Source organism: Odontesthes bonariensis, chromosome 7, assembly GCF_027942865.1.
Source record: "Odontesthes bonariensis isolate fOdoBon6 chromosome 7, fOdoBon6.hap1, whole genome shotgun sequence".
NCBI classification, from domain to species: Eukaryota; Metazoa; Chordata; class Actinopteri; order Atheriniformes; family Atherinopsidae; genus Odontesthes; species Odontesthes bonariensis.
In genome coordinates this window covers 33,754,743-33,769,664 of record NC_134512.1, presented here as the reverse complement: position 1 = coordinate 33,769,664, position 14,922 = coordinate 33,754,743, and the positions used below count along the sequence as shown (strand labels likewise).

At 40.3% G+C, this 14,922-nt stretch overlaps 2 protein-coding genes across 5 annotated transcripts in view; one reads left to right on the top strand and one right to left on the bottom strand.

Annotated features, from left to right (window-relative positions):
• The window catches only part of LOC142384408 (basic helix-loop-helix ARNT-like protein 1), a 29,739-nt gene extending 27,990 nt beyond the window's left edge, over positions 1-1,749 (bottom strand). For 2 of the 3 annotated variants that reach the window (XM_075470632.1, XM_075470635.1), the window contains exon 1: positions 1,623-1,749. The gene's annotated coding sequence lies outside the window, so the exon portion shown is untranslated. Of the gene's footprint in view, positions 1-1,288; positions 1,373-1,622 lie in introns of those variants that run through there. The other variant, XM_075470634.1, reaches the window with a different exon arrangement.
• Positions 1,750-6,553: 4,804 nt separating this feature from the next.
• Positions 6,554-14,922, top strand: part of ppfibp2b (PPFIA binding protein 2b) — a 101,944-nt gene continuing 93,575 nt past the window's right edge. For both annotated transcript variants that reach the window (XM_075470625.1, XM_075470626.1), the window contains exon 1: positions 6,554-6,715. The gene's annotated coding sequence lies outside the window, so the exon portion shown is untranslated. The remainder of the gene's footprint in view (positions 6,716-14,922) is intronic.

Below are 14,922 nucleotides of genomic sequence, written 5' to 3'. Positions count from 1 at the left end.
TTCATTTCATTTTGTTTCACAAGGAGAGTGTGGAGGAAATTAAGTCATTACGTTACATAAAGTTTTATCACATATAAATAACGAAATGCCCTGACTCAAAGTCACAGCTTAAAAAAATAAAGGTAGACTTACTGATAACCCTAACGAACACCCTCCATTGCTTATGCCAGAAATTGCGCACTCTTCTGAGCTTTCTGCATGACTCACAAGTTTCCAGATTGAGAAAAATCATATAATTATACATTATAAGTCATAGTGAGACAGGCAGGCTGACCACAGTTTACCCAACAGCTCCTTTTAACATTTTCTCATCTCACCAACCTTTGCCCAATATCTTATTCGGGCCACTTTGTTTCCTTAAAACAAAAAAACAAAAAATAGATAAAAAAGAAACTAAATCCTTGTTTTTCTTAAAACACGCAAACTTCTGCTTTCAAAATGTCACTATGGTGAAATATCAACACTGATAAGCTGTTAATGTAGCCTGCTATCTGTTAAGAAACCAACAGAGCAACACCTGTGTACTGACAGGTCTGAAGTTCAACATAGATGTCCTTTCTGTCACGAAAAGGTTAACACATAAACTACTGATAGCACCATAGCAGAGACTATAGCATAGTACTACAGCAGCACAGATCACAGCAGGAATGAGACCGTTTGCACATTAGAAAAGCCAATTAATATACTAGGAAATAAAAAATATAGATAAAACCGAGATGTTTTACCAACAAGTGTAATAATATTCCAAGGAAGCATCGAAAAATACATAAATACAGACCATTTTTCCCCATTTAAAAAATAGGACTCGGTGTCCTGAGTTTGACCCAGAACTGTAATCATGATTCAAATAATGAGCAACTTATTTGTTAAAAACGTAGTGGGAGACCATCGTGAACACCGTCTTTATTATGCCTGCTGCATAATGAAACCAAAACCCCAATTTTTTTTTTTTTTGGAGCATCTTTTGGCAGCCACTGCGGGCACTGTGGAAACCGGGTGGACACCACAGTTCCCACGCTAATGCCAATATAGTGTCACGATGTTTCATCACCAAACATGAACACAGTGTCCCGAGACAGCACATTGGCAACGGTGCCGAGAGAAGAGCTTTGCGTTGGGAGGTTAAAAGTTATCACAGCAGGGTGGATGCTGTCGAAGGAACCGTGTGCCAGATACCCCATCAAGGCCTGTTTACATTGCTAGCGTGCTAGCACTGGAGCTCTGGACACTTATTCGGTACTAGGTCACGTTTGGTTAACAATGAGCAAGTCCGAGGACCGACACTTACCTGTGAACGGGGTCCATTTGGAGCCCTGGTGGTTGCTGGCAACAGTTGAAATTACACCGACCAGATTAGAGGCGTTTGTTTTTTTTTCCCTACCATTGATCTATAATGTAAAATGGTCCCGCGGGCTAATATTAGCATACTGCTGCTAGCTACGGAACGCTAACTGTCAAGACTTGGCCGCCGAGCTAACGTCCCTCCTCCTGTTCCACAAAACCACACTGACATGACCACAGAGCAGGGAAAACATCGACGATATCCATCAAGGATTAAAACCCAGTAAAGCGCCCGAGATGCGTTTAAATCAAACATAAGCTCATTTTCGTTTTATACTTACAACGTATCCAATGAGAGCCGCCTATCCATTTGGAAGTCGCTGGTAATATGTAATAGCAACACACAGAACTGTGACATAAACGATTTTCAATCGGTGACCCAGTTTCTCTTCACCGTCATGCCTGTCGGACCACTAACCTAGTTTTTCAACCAATGGCGTTTGAGCAACCACCTTAGGTATCCCTTCAGCCAATCAGACGCAAGTTTAGGCTGGGAAAATATGATGGACGTGCCGTTGGACCAATGACAGCGGGATTAGAACGGAATGCAGAGGCAAACTGTGTGTGAGCGTGTTATGGAAAACACTCAGCAAACAAGCCATTTAGTGGGTAGGCTTATCACACGCGCTGGCCCTGAGCCTAATAACCCTATGTGGAATTTCGAGACTTTTAATAGATTTACGGTGACCTCGAGTCTCATCAAGCATTTATTATGCGGACAACGTGGAAAAATAGTTAGAATTGTCATTTTTGTGCAGCATGTTTATTTAAAAGTAGGCTATGTCAAATATTCTAAAAATGTACTTCTAAATTACATACACTCAGATTCCATTTTATTTGTCACGTGGATGTACACCCATAGTGAAATAAAATTGCAACGAGCTCTCGTGTACAACTGTGCAGTATAGAATAAAATAAAAATGTGAAATAAAGAGAAAAATAGAATAAAAATAGAATAAGTGGTCACTCACTGGCCACTTTACACTTGTTCAATTGCTTTTTAACACAAATAGCTAATAAGCCAATCGCATGCCCGCAACTCAATGCATTTTAGGCATGTAGAGGTGGTCAAGACAACTTAATGAAGTTCAAACTGAGCATGAGAATGGGGGAGAAAGGGGATTTAAGTGACTTACGTGGCATGGTTGTTGGTTCCAGGCGGGCTGGTGTGAGTATTTCAGAAACTGATGATCTACTGGCATTTCCACGCACAATCAGAAAATATCCAGTGATGCCTTGTTGATGTGAGAGGTCAGAGGAGAATGGGCAGACTGGTTGGAGATGACAGGAAGGCAACAGTAACTCAAATAAGCACAATGCAGAATACCATCTCTGAACGCACAACACGGCAAACCTTGAAGAAGATGGGCTACAGCAGCAGGAGACCCCACCGGGTGCCATTCCTGTCAGCTAAGAACAGGAAACTAAGACTTCAATTCACACAGGCTCACCAAAATTGGACAATAGAAGAACGGAATTTCCGCTTGCGTGTTCAAAAAACGTGTAACGTGTGTGTATATTTGCAATTAATTAATTTTGACAGCCCTTGTATATATACACATATATCTATAAATAGATATATATGTATAGATGTATCCATCCCTTTATGACCACAGTGAACCCATCTTCTGATGCTGCTTCCATCAGGATAATGCACCATGTCACAAAGATCATATCATCTCAAACTGGTTTGTTGAACATGACAATGAGTTCACTGTACTCCAGTGGCCTCCACAGTCACCAGATCTCAGTCCAATAGAGCACCTTTGGGATGTGGTGGAACGGGAGATTCTCATCATAGATGTGCAGCCGACAAATCTGCAGCAACCGCGTGATGCTGTCATGTCAATATCGACCAAAATATCTGAGGAATGTTTCCAACACCTTGTTGAAAGTATGCAACGAAGAATTAAGGCAAAGGGGGTCCAACCTTTTACTAGCAAGGTGTACCTAATAAAGTGACCAGTGAGTGTATGTTTATATATATATATATATATATATATATATATATATAAATACATGCACTTTAAACATGGTAACTGTTGCTTTTGTTTGTTTGTTTTACTTTGCATTGACTCCTCCTGCTGGTCACATTTGGGCACATCCTGTTCTTTTTTGCTGGCATGTGACAGTCATGAGATGACCTTTGCTGTTATTTACATAATTGAAAACTGAGAAACAGATTAGAAAATATCATCCATGATCTCATTTACCCAAATAAAAGTTTTGGGTCCTTTCAAAACCCTGTTTGTTGTGATATGGTTAATGCAGATTTAATCAGGAAGTGCACACCATGTCAGATTTTGGTGCACAATCCTGTAAGAAAGGGAGGGAATATCGGTTAGTAATGGTTTTCAATATATTAAAATAACCATTTGCAGTTAATGAGATCACAACAAATCCAAGTGATGTTAAGAATTTCGGGACTTTGAGCCAAAAGATCTGGACCATCTGAGTCTAAAAGTGTGAATAAAAAGGAAAAAGAAACATAAAAGAAAGTATTCTTTTTCTACAGGACTTACCTGCATCTTTGTTGGCAGCTTTAAAACACATATCCCAGATATATCACATATATTTCCCAGATTTAGTTTGCATTCATCCATTTTCTGACTTGCACATTTTCTCCACGTGAAGCATCTTAGTGATAATACATTTTTAATTCCATTCCTCAAATATTTGGGTAGTATTTCTACACTAATTTAATGTTATAGCGTGCTGTTTGAGGATGTCTTCAACCTATAGCTGCATGATTTTAAACTGACCACATTAAAGCTATAGTTTCTGCTTTTGCAATAACTGGTATTTATTTAGCAGTAAAGAGGAATAGTCTGATTAGTCTCAGAAAATGCAACCTTTCCCAAAATAAACTGCATCTGGACAGTTTGAGCTATGTGGGTTAACTCTGCAGCTGTGAGTCCAGTAAGTGGACAACAGGTGTCACTGTTCATTCTTTTTGTTCTTGTCTCATCGGGATTAATTCAGGGTGATCTGAAGGAGCTGCTATACAATAACTTGCTTGAGTTTTGACTTCACCTACAGGAAGAAAAGAAACATCTACAAGCTCATAACTGACAACACTGAAGTGTAATGTGGCCGTGTGTCTCTTGTGTGATTGGCTGGGAATGAAAATAAGTGGATATTTTGGGGCAATGTTTTCTTCTCTGAAACAATAGAGACGGATTGTACAGGTAAATGTTTCATGCACAGTTGGATTCCAGCTCCTGAATGAATGTCAATGAGCTGTGAGTTTGTTTTACTGTGTGATATGTGGAGGAAAAGCATTTTAAAGATATTCCAAGTCCCATTTTGCAGCAAATCCCAATCTTTAGGCCTCAACTAGATGGTGTGGAGCACAGTTTTAGGCTGAAGTTTCAATCTTTTCATCATAAACAGGAATTAGAACAAAATTAGGCTCGCTCTGATTACTTTTCACTGTTCTTTTCATGGGGTGGAGCGATTATATGTCTCTAGTATTAACAAAAAGAGGAATTGGGTGCTTAAGTTTTCATTTGTTGTCAGCCGCTGAAAAGATGGATCACCTCTGAGTTGTAATCTGGACCTAAGGGACACCTTAGTGCTCTTACAGGGGTTGAAGATTGGTTGAATGAGATGGAGCCAGTCCATTTGGAACTTTAAAAGTGAGCAATTAAATCTAAAATCAATCTGGAAACAAACAGAGCCAGAGAAGAGCAACCACGGCTGGACTTACAGTATGTTTTTGTGTGTTTTCATACCAGTTAAAAGACGTGCTTCTGTGTTTTGAATAATTTGTAAATGATGAAGAGAGGACTGATCTAGATCAACATGGAATGCACTGCAGTAGTAACCTTAAGGCCCTTCTCCAGGTCCTTAAGGGGGAGGTAATCCAACTTGAAAGAGTTGTGAAACACCACAACCTGATTTTGACAGGAGAACTAATTAATATACAATCACTGACAACATTTAACTTATGTGGAAAATTCAAGAAAATTCCCTCAACATGGTAACAAGTGTGGGTTTTAATTCAGCCTGTGGCAAAGAAAGTATCCCTCCCAATTCATCTTTCACAATAATGAAGTTTATGATAATTGATATGGTCGCTGTGGGAAACCAGTCAAACTTCTCACTCAACACAAAATTGTCTTTCCATGTTTTTGTATGAGCAGGTAAACCAAATCAGGAAAATGAGACCATCTAAATTGAAAAGACTGAATTGGTTTTAAATTGCAGGAAAATTGCAGTCTGACTGAAGTTCTGCATATATTTTAACTACATGTGGCACACATATAATGGCAGAATGTTGATTAAAGTAAAGAAACCTTTAAAAATAAGAGATCATCTTGGTGTGACAGGTGTATATTTAATTCAGTGCAATACATTTTTTATCTAAATACTGCCAATTCACAACAAAAAGACATCTCAAACCATTAAAGGAACATAAGACAAGGTAAATTAGTTATCATACGAATAGAAAACACTTTATGTAACCAAAAACCTAAATAAATGCATGTTATCCCCCTGTTGGAGAAGTGTGCATTTTGTCAGACAGCTGCTGTTGTTATTGTGTCACTAGATGCCAGTGTTGAGTCACATTAAAACAGGCAGCACATAAAAGTTACTCCAGTAACTTTCACTCCCATGTTGTTTGTTGTAGACACTCACTCCCCCATCTTTTACCTGAGACACAATGAAGATGTGAGAAGTCGTAAGGTAAGTGAAGTGACAAAAACCCTTCACAGGTCTGCAAAGTTAAAGCCTTAAAAACCAAATTTCCCAGCTAATAATTGAGATTACCTGCTCCTGGTATGCTGTCAGATACATATAATCAAAGTATTTTGAGCAAAAACGTGTTTTCCCGTCTTTGTCTTCAGTTTAAGACTTCAGTAAGCCTGAATCAATAGCATATAAACACGACTTTATCTTGGAATATCAAAAGAGAAAGTATGTAAATATTTACTGTGACTGTTTATTCCTATTGTACATGTGGAAATCCGGCTGTTTTCAGTGTTGTTGTTTTTTTTGCCTGACTTTTTAAAAATTAACTAAAAGAATCAATATCACAAACAATAGTTTCAAATTATCAGGGGGCGAAATCATTGCTTTAAACTGACTCTTGATATTGGGGAAGGACACACGAGCGCACGAGTTACGAGGAGCTCGTGAAGGCATCGTGCCTATCACATGGCAGGTGAAATAGTTAGTGCGCTCGCGCTTTATTACAACGAACACACAAGAGTGCAGGCGAGAGACAACTGTGCACACTGGTCGGACAGGCTTTGTGTGTGAGTCACGGCCATGCCTGCTCGATCTTTTGTGTCAACTTTATTTTAACGCGTCTCCCACGAGCAGAAATTGCAGGATTCGTCCCCACAACGCTCCAGAGGAGTCGCATATTGTAAGTAATATGACTGTGGAAGTTTCTGTAATAGCTGTGGTTGGAAAAAGTCATTTAAATTTGATAATTGTCATACAGCGTTAAAAGACACAGGTTAATTGATGCTGGGTTTAAAGAAGCGCGAGCGTTAGGTAAGTTCATGAAGCTGCTTTTGGAAATGTATTACTGGCTATCCGTGAAATTTACTGGTGATTATAAGACATTTAAACGCTGTTAAAGCTGCTTCCTATCTCTTATTTGAGGGTAAATTTGTGGTTTGGTGGCTACTGCGCACTAGGAGAAATTATGTAGGTTTAGACTTAAAGCATCCATATTTTAGATCAACAACAAAAATCTGTAAATATGGAGTTTATCCATCTCTACAGTCACTTTACGTTACATCATTTAATTGGAAGGGATATTGTGTAACATCTTACTGGCATATATAGATGTGCTGCAGCACATTTGGCTTGTGTACACACTCCAGGAAAGAAAACATTGTACTTTTTATTGTGACGGCGGTGTTTCTCCGCTTGCTCAGTTATGTGCTGTCAGCTCGGAGCCATTAAATGATGTTTAGTCGCACTGACACATGCTGTGTGAATGCAGATCATCAATTTCTGACAGCATGTGTAAACGGAGGAGGAGGGGGAGAAAAGGGGGGCTGCTGATCTGCTAATAGCAGAATATCAAGGCTGATGTGTGGCTCCCCCCTGCTTAAGCATCTGCTGCATCTAATGTTGGAGATGGAGAGCACACACACGCGCGCACACGTACGCACATCACAGAAGGCCGACTTGAGAGAGCTGAAGGAGCCTCCTCTCAGTGAATGCAGCAGGCCGGTGCCTCTTTTCTGTTGCAAATCTCATTTAAAAGGGAGGTAGTTGAAAGGCATCATTGCCACTGACGACAGTGAATTCATTAATGCAGCTCCGGCTGGCACTTGGGTGGCATTACCACTTGAAAACCAGAGAAAATAAATAAACAGGGGCCACGTTGAAGAGGCCATTTATTAAAAAAATCCCTAAATGGTAAAAAAAAAAAAAATCTTATTGTGGTAGTTATAAAACAGTTTACTCTGACAGAAGCATTCAGTGGCCTGTGGAGTGGGTTTTATGACTGTGCCATCCATATGCATGCGGAGTAGATTAGCAGATGATGGCACTCATCCCCGTGATCAAAGCGGCCTGTATAATTCCAAGAGCGTTCATTTTCTCTGCAGCCGCACGGGATCAGATGATTGCTCTGTCATCTTAGCTACTGTTGCTCCTCACAAGTGTGGTTCACTGGAGGTAATCCACTGGTGCTCACGGCGAGGAAAGACGCAGAAAAAGATGGAGAGATGTTGGCGAGTGTAAGGCAGAGGGATGACGGTGAGAGAGGGATGGTAAGAGGAGCATAGAAAACCAGGAAGGCAAAGTCGGGCCAGAAGAAATAATCCTCTGTTTGCTAACGGAGTGGAAGAAAAGGTGGAGACAAAAAGAGAAAAATGTAAATAAAAATGAAATGGATATAGTTTATTAGAGGTTATCTGTGGTTGGCTGTCAAGGGAGGAAAGGAAATTAGAAAACGGTGGTAGAGACTCGCCAAGGATAGATGCTGTAGTTCCACTGCTGCCTGAAAGGAAATAAAAGAAGAAGTCGGGGCTTCTTGGCTGTTATGGTTTCCAAGAGAATGAAGCAGAATATTGTGAAAGTGAAGAAAAGGATTTAACTTTGTGTCTCTCAGACCTCACTTTGCATACTTTCTGCCACTGTGACCCAGAGCAGAAGCATGCAAGGGATGATTTAAAGCTTTTTACACGTGAGAAAGGAAAGCAGAGTGCTGCTGGGAATGCTGTCGGTGTGTAAAATTATGCAAAAAGTAATGTATCATAGTGAAGTGTCGTGGAACTTTGCAGTAGCTTTTAATCCCCCTGTGGAGCGCCGTCCCTGTGTGGCCTGAGCTGCCTGTGTGGGACTCCTGGAGATCACTGAAAAGAATAAACCAAGAGGGAGAATTAAAAAGTTCCACCTGATCCTGTAGAGGAGACTTTGTTGCGTAGGGAATGTTTGACCTGTAAAGTGAACATGGATCTTTGAGTTATTTCTGTCTCTGATCTGCCAGCTGTTTGGATTCAGGAAAGAGGAGGTGTTCTTCTACACAGCTACAATAAATGTAGATCTATTGATGTTCCAAACTGAGTGAAATGACTCAGAAATATCTAAGAGGCAGTGAAATTCTCTAAAAGCTCAGGAGAGGCGCTTCAGTGCTTCGTTTCTTACCTTCTTTAGCAGAGGATGCACTGGATCATCCTTTAGGAAACGAAAGGAGATAATTCTGTCTCACACTTCTTTGGAGCAGCAACATTTAAAGGCACACGGCTCTTTTCAGACAGTCATTCTTTCTGGGATTCATGTAGATAAATGTGTTATCTCGGTCTACATTCTACATCTTCATGCCTGCTCCTTTGTCAGGACACAAACAGTTATACTGTTGGAGATGAGGAAGGTGCTGATTTGAAGACCTTAATGTAAAAGATGATTATTTCAAGACTCATCCTGCATTGTTTTCCCATCATTGCACTTATGTGCTTCTCTCCCACTCATCATTTCTCATTTTTCTACTGCTTTTTCACCACAAGTAGGCCCTAAGGTACGCGGTCTAGTCTTAAAAACACATGGTTAGACAATCTACAGCCTGACGGCTTATACGTTTTACTTTTCATACGCTTCAATTCAAGTTATGTCACGTTAACACTGTTGTGACGTCACTACATTTTGGACACGGTAACATACCTGGTACATGTTTTCTGGTGGCTGCTTAAAACTTTATCTTTTAGCTTTAAATTTATCAACCGAACCACACGGGATGAAGTATCGTGTGTATTCTTTGAAACTGCAGGCAAAAACCACTTTCTGCTGATTCTAAACCTTAATGGTTATTCACTTTGCGTGAGACTCATATTAAGACTGAAAGACCTCCATATCATCGATTCAAATGTTGTGACGTGAGGTTGGGTCCTGCAGAAACACATTACGTTGGTTTCATGGTTATAATCCCCCTAGATCCCAGAGACTGTGAAATTAATGATGGATAAGGTCACTGTGACGTCACCCATTGGTAAGTGAATTGAAGTCTGAAGTCTGGCATTTGGTTGTCACCTTCTCGGTGGGTCTGAACAATTTCTACGGCAGCTCACTGGGAACTTTGCACGCCATTGAAACGTATCAGCTGCCACACGGGCCACACACACTGCTCAGATTTAATGGTGCAAGCAGCATATTGACACACTCGGATCATACGGTTGATACAAATGTAGTTTATTGGATGCCAAACAACAAGATTGGTATCAACTGCATGAATAAAATTAGTTGACTCTGCTGAACATCATTGTACATTACCAGCAGACTTGTATTATTTTTCTATGCGACACACATCTTGTCAATGATTCATGACAAAATAATCATTAATCGCCCTGCTATTGTCATTACTGCCAGTCAGCTCATGCACTGGTGAAGACGAGAGGAAGGGACCTTTTTTTTGTTTGTTTTTTAGTCTTGGAAGTGACCGTATTTGGACAAAAAGGTGCAGTTGGTTAGTAATCCTTTAAGCTTATTGAACGAAATTATATATGCTTGAGGATGAATATATATATATATTAGGGGTTGGCAATGATTAAAATTTTTAATCTAATTAATCACATGATTTCCCTGATTAATCGCATTTGTACGGAAAATCCAAAAATGAATTCAAAAGTAGTGTATAGCTTTTAGCATTTAGTTTTATTTTAAATGTGCTGCCATATGAATGAAAGTGCCATAACATTTGTTGTGCAAACACACTTTTAACATCAGCATCTTTCTGTAGTTTTTATGTAGAAGCCTTGCTCCACTGTCTGTTTCCTTGAATGACTTGCTGCTATCAGTCGTGTGTTTTGCCTTTAAGTGATATTTTAGACTGGAACTACTACGCTGAGAAGACAATTCAACTTGGCAGTGTTTACAGATGACTTTGGTTCTGTCGACTCCGCCGTCTGGAAGAACTTTAAAATGAAAATGGCCGAGTAAAAGTTCCGTACCCTTCTCCATGTTTGGTGGATCCGCCGATTACTTTCTTTACTCAGTTTGGAGTGAATCTAACAAATTAAACCTTCGTAAACCTTTTTTGAGAGAAGATCATGTTGCTTCATCTTTTGCTGTTTGGTGGAACAGTTTCTGGCACGAGTTGAGGTCCATGTCTGTCGCTGTACCTTAATGTATGAACGCCGCTTAGGCAACAAACTTTCAAATGCAGCCAACTCACATTTCGACTCTGGTTGCATTCACTCATCTCACTGCAAGCCATTTCTTTGGAGGGAAATTAGCTGCGCTGTTAACATGCAAGTGGAGGATAAAAGCTTGTTATTTAATTTAGTTTCCATCAGTTCTTGCTCTGCAAAAACAGGGAAGAACTATGAGACTGTTGGATGACGTGGGGCTTTTAAAGCTGAGCCAGCACACATGGTTAATGTCCACTTTTCTGCAATAATGAAAGTAAGAATTGACTTTTAAAGGTCAGTCTCAACACTGCACAAGCAAAGCTGGCAAAAAAACAAGTTATTTTGTACCCATATTCAAAATTCAGTATATAAGCTGATTAATAATTGAGTTACTTTGTCAGTATTTGGTGCTTTATTTGCATCCACACTAACACTTGCAGTAAAAAATACCCACAACACACTTGGTTTTGCCCTGAAAACGGGGAATGTGAGCATCTCTGAAGACAAAAATCTCACAGTTTGACTTGTCAGAAACGATGTCAAACAAACAGCTGAGGCGCAGAGGAGAGAGGAGGTGAAGATGGAGGGAGGTATGAGGCTGATTAAAGGAATGAGGGGAGCAGAGAACCCAGGAAAGTGGAAAACACGGATGTACAGTTTGAGAGCGGAATGAAGTGGGAGGACACTTTGACAGCAGAGTTGCATATTAAAGTAATTATTTGTGGATAGAAACACACGTTGGAGTGTCATTGTTTTATTTTTTCTCTCTGTCACGCTGCATTGCAGAAGTGGTTGAAATCTCTTGTTAGACATGCCACCATTCTCCAGTGAGGGAATTGGTCAAACTTTTAGAAGCTCTTTTACCATCGTCCTTCAGCATCCTCAGTGAATCACCAGGCAGGAAGTTGTTACCTTAAGAAAAACGAGTAGTACATTTAATAAATAACACAAATACACTTCGTCTCCTATGTCAACTTAACCCTAATCCCTGATAGGGGACATTTTTGTCCACTTGGGGTGAACTTTCTCCTCTAATTTCACACTGTAGATAGTGATACTCATCATATTTGGTCCAGTTGTGTATTTTTGACTATTTTTTCGAATTTCAAACACACATCATATACAATGCAATTTTTCATTGTGTAAAAAAAAAACTCCTTAATTTCTGAAAAGGGACATTTTTGTCCCCTTTTAAAACGACCTAAAAACATCATATATTAATATTTTTTTCCACTTTTTTTTTCATAAATCTTTTATTCCACTTCAGTTCTGATCATAACTACCAAGTTTTCAATTATTTTCAAAAAAATTAACCCTTTAAATGCCAATTTGAACTTTTTAGCCCAATTTTGAAGCCTTTAGGTGCCAGTATTTTCAAAATATGGAATGCAGAGTGGAATTATTGAGTAGGGATAATTAGGGTCTGGGATATGTCAATGATTAGCAACAACATTGATTTTTAGGGATTTTTAATTTTTTTGTTATTCCTGATTTTAAAAAAAAATCCTTAATTTCTGAAAAGGGCCATTTTTGTCCCCTTCTAAAATGATCCTCAAAATACCATATGTTAATATTTTTTTCCACTTTTTTTTTCATAAATCTTTTATTCCACTTCAGTTCTGATCATAACCATCAAGTTTTCAATTATTTTCAAAAAATTAACCCTTTAAATACCAGTGTATATGAGGTAAACACCAATTTTCGTTAAAAAACAGACACAAAAACTGCTGTATTTTCAATATATGCAATGCAAAGTGAAATATTCTATGGGGGATTATTAGGTCTGGGATATGTCATTGATGAGCTACAACATCAGTTTTATCAGCTTTTTAGTTTTTCTGCAATGGCAGATTACAGAAACGGCTCCCATAGATATCCATTATAATGAATACAGCATTAGACTGTGGCACACACACACACAAACGCACTTACACACACACACACACACACACACGCGCATGCACGCACCCACACACGTACGCACGCACACACACACACACACACACACACGCACACACACACACACACACACGGACACCTGTGTGACCCCAGTGATGTTATGCGGTCGTCAGACTGAGAAATAGTTTGGGTTTCTTTGAGGTAACATAATAAAATAATTTAGGTGTCTTTGAGGTAACATGATGAAAGCACCCTCGTTTGTCAACGACAGATCCACCAGCATGAGAATACGAGAGCTGTGCACATTTCTCATTCTCCTGAAGGTTGGAAGGCATGGCACAAAAATTCAGCGTTGCCCAAGCGGTGGAGGAAGTCCTCAGACCAGGGCACAGCGACTCTCTCTATTCATCGTCCTCTGATGATTCCTCAGATGAAGAATGGGAACTCACCCTACCTCCAGCAGCTCTGATTATAACAGCACGGAGGATGAAAGTGATGACACTGCCGGCCTGTATATTCTGTTGGTGTCAAAAAATGGCAAGATATCCTGGTCTGACAACCACGCCAACACCCTCCGATACCTGCCTGCGCCCTGTGCTCGCCCTGGACCGACCACCTACGCATGCGCCCGCATAACTGATGTGAAGCCCACCTGGGATCTTTTTCTGACTGATGAGCTGATGGAGCTGATCATTCAATTCACCAACCTGGAAGGCAGACGCACCACAGAGGCCTGGAGGAACACCGACAAAGGAGAGCTGGAGGCCTTCCTCGGGCCGCTCATCCTCGCCGCGGTGCATCACTCACGAGGTGAGAGCACCCTCAGTCTGTGGGATGCACTGGATGGGCCATGTTCAGGCAAACCATGGCACACACAAGATTTGAATCCCTTGTTTGATGACCAGCTGACACGACCCCATCGACAGCGAGAGGGCAAACTGGCTCCGATTGCAGCTCTCTGGGAGAAGTGGGAGAGCCGACTCACCCGCCTCTTCACCCCGGGCAGAAAGTCTGCATCGATGAGCAGCTGAAGGCCTTTCCGGGTCGCTGCGCGTTTCTGCAGTAAATCCCCAGCAAACCCCCAAAATATGGCATCAAAGTGTGGGTTGCCTGTGACGTGCGCAGCTCATAGCCTTCCAAAGACATCTAAGATATGAATGATATGAATGTTTCAGTACGGTCGTACATCGGCCGTTTTACCGATGAAGAGTTTGGGAGTGGCGAGCTTTAGACGCTGTGTTAAAATGTATCGGCCTACGTCGTGGGCTAATAAGCTAAATAATAATATATAAATAATAAGCTAAATTGCTATCGTCAAGTATTGGAATGAAGATCTGCTCAAATGAAAACTTGCCATGGTTGGGACCATTAGAAGGAATAAGCCTGAGTTTCCCCCAGTCCATCTGCAGGCGAGCCACAGACCTGTGCGCTCCTCAACATGGCCTTCACTGCAACACACACTTTCTGTAATCTACATATCGCATGTCATTTGTGCCGAAGAGGTGGAAAATGTTCTCCTCCTCAGCACAGCGCACAGGGACCCAGTGGTCAGCGAGGATGAGCACCGAAAACCCCAAATAATCCTGGACTGCGCGTGCGTGTGTGCCATAGTCTAATGCTGTATTCATTATAATGGATGTCTATGGGAGCCGTTTCTGTAATCTGCCATTGCAGAAAAACTAAAAAGCTGATAAAACTGATGTTTTAGCTCATCAATGACATATCCCAGACCTAATAATCCCCCATAGAATATTTCAATTGGCATTGCATATATTGAAAATACAGCAGTTTTTGTGTCTGGTTTTTGACGAAAATTGGTGTTTACCTCATATACACTGGTATTTAAAGGGTTAATTTTTTGAAAATAATTGAAAACTTGATGGTTATGATCAGAACTGAAGTGGAAGAAAAGATTTCTGAAAAAAAAAGTGGAAAAAAATATCAACAAATGGTATTTTGGGGATCATTTCAGAAGGGGACAAAAATGGCCCTTTTCAGAAATTAAGGATTTTTTTTTTAAATCAGGCATAACAAAAAAATTAAAAATCCCTAAAAATCAATGTTGTTGCTAATCATTGACATATCCCAG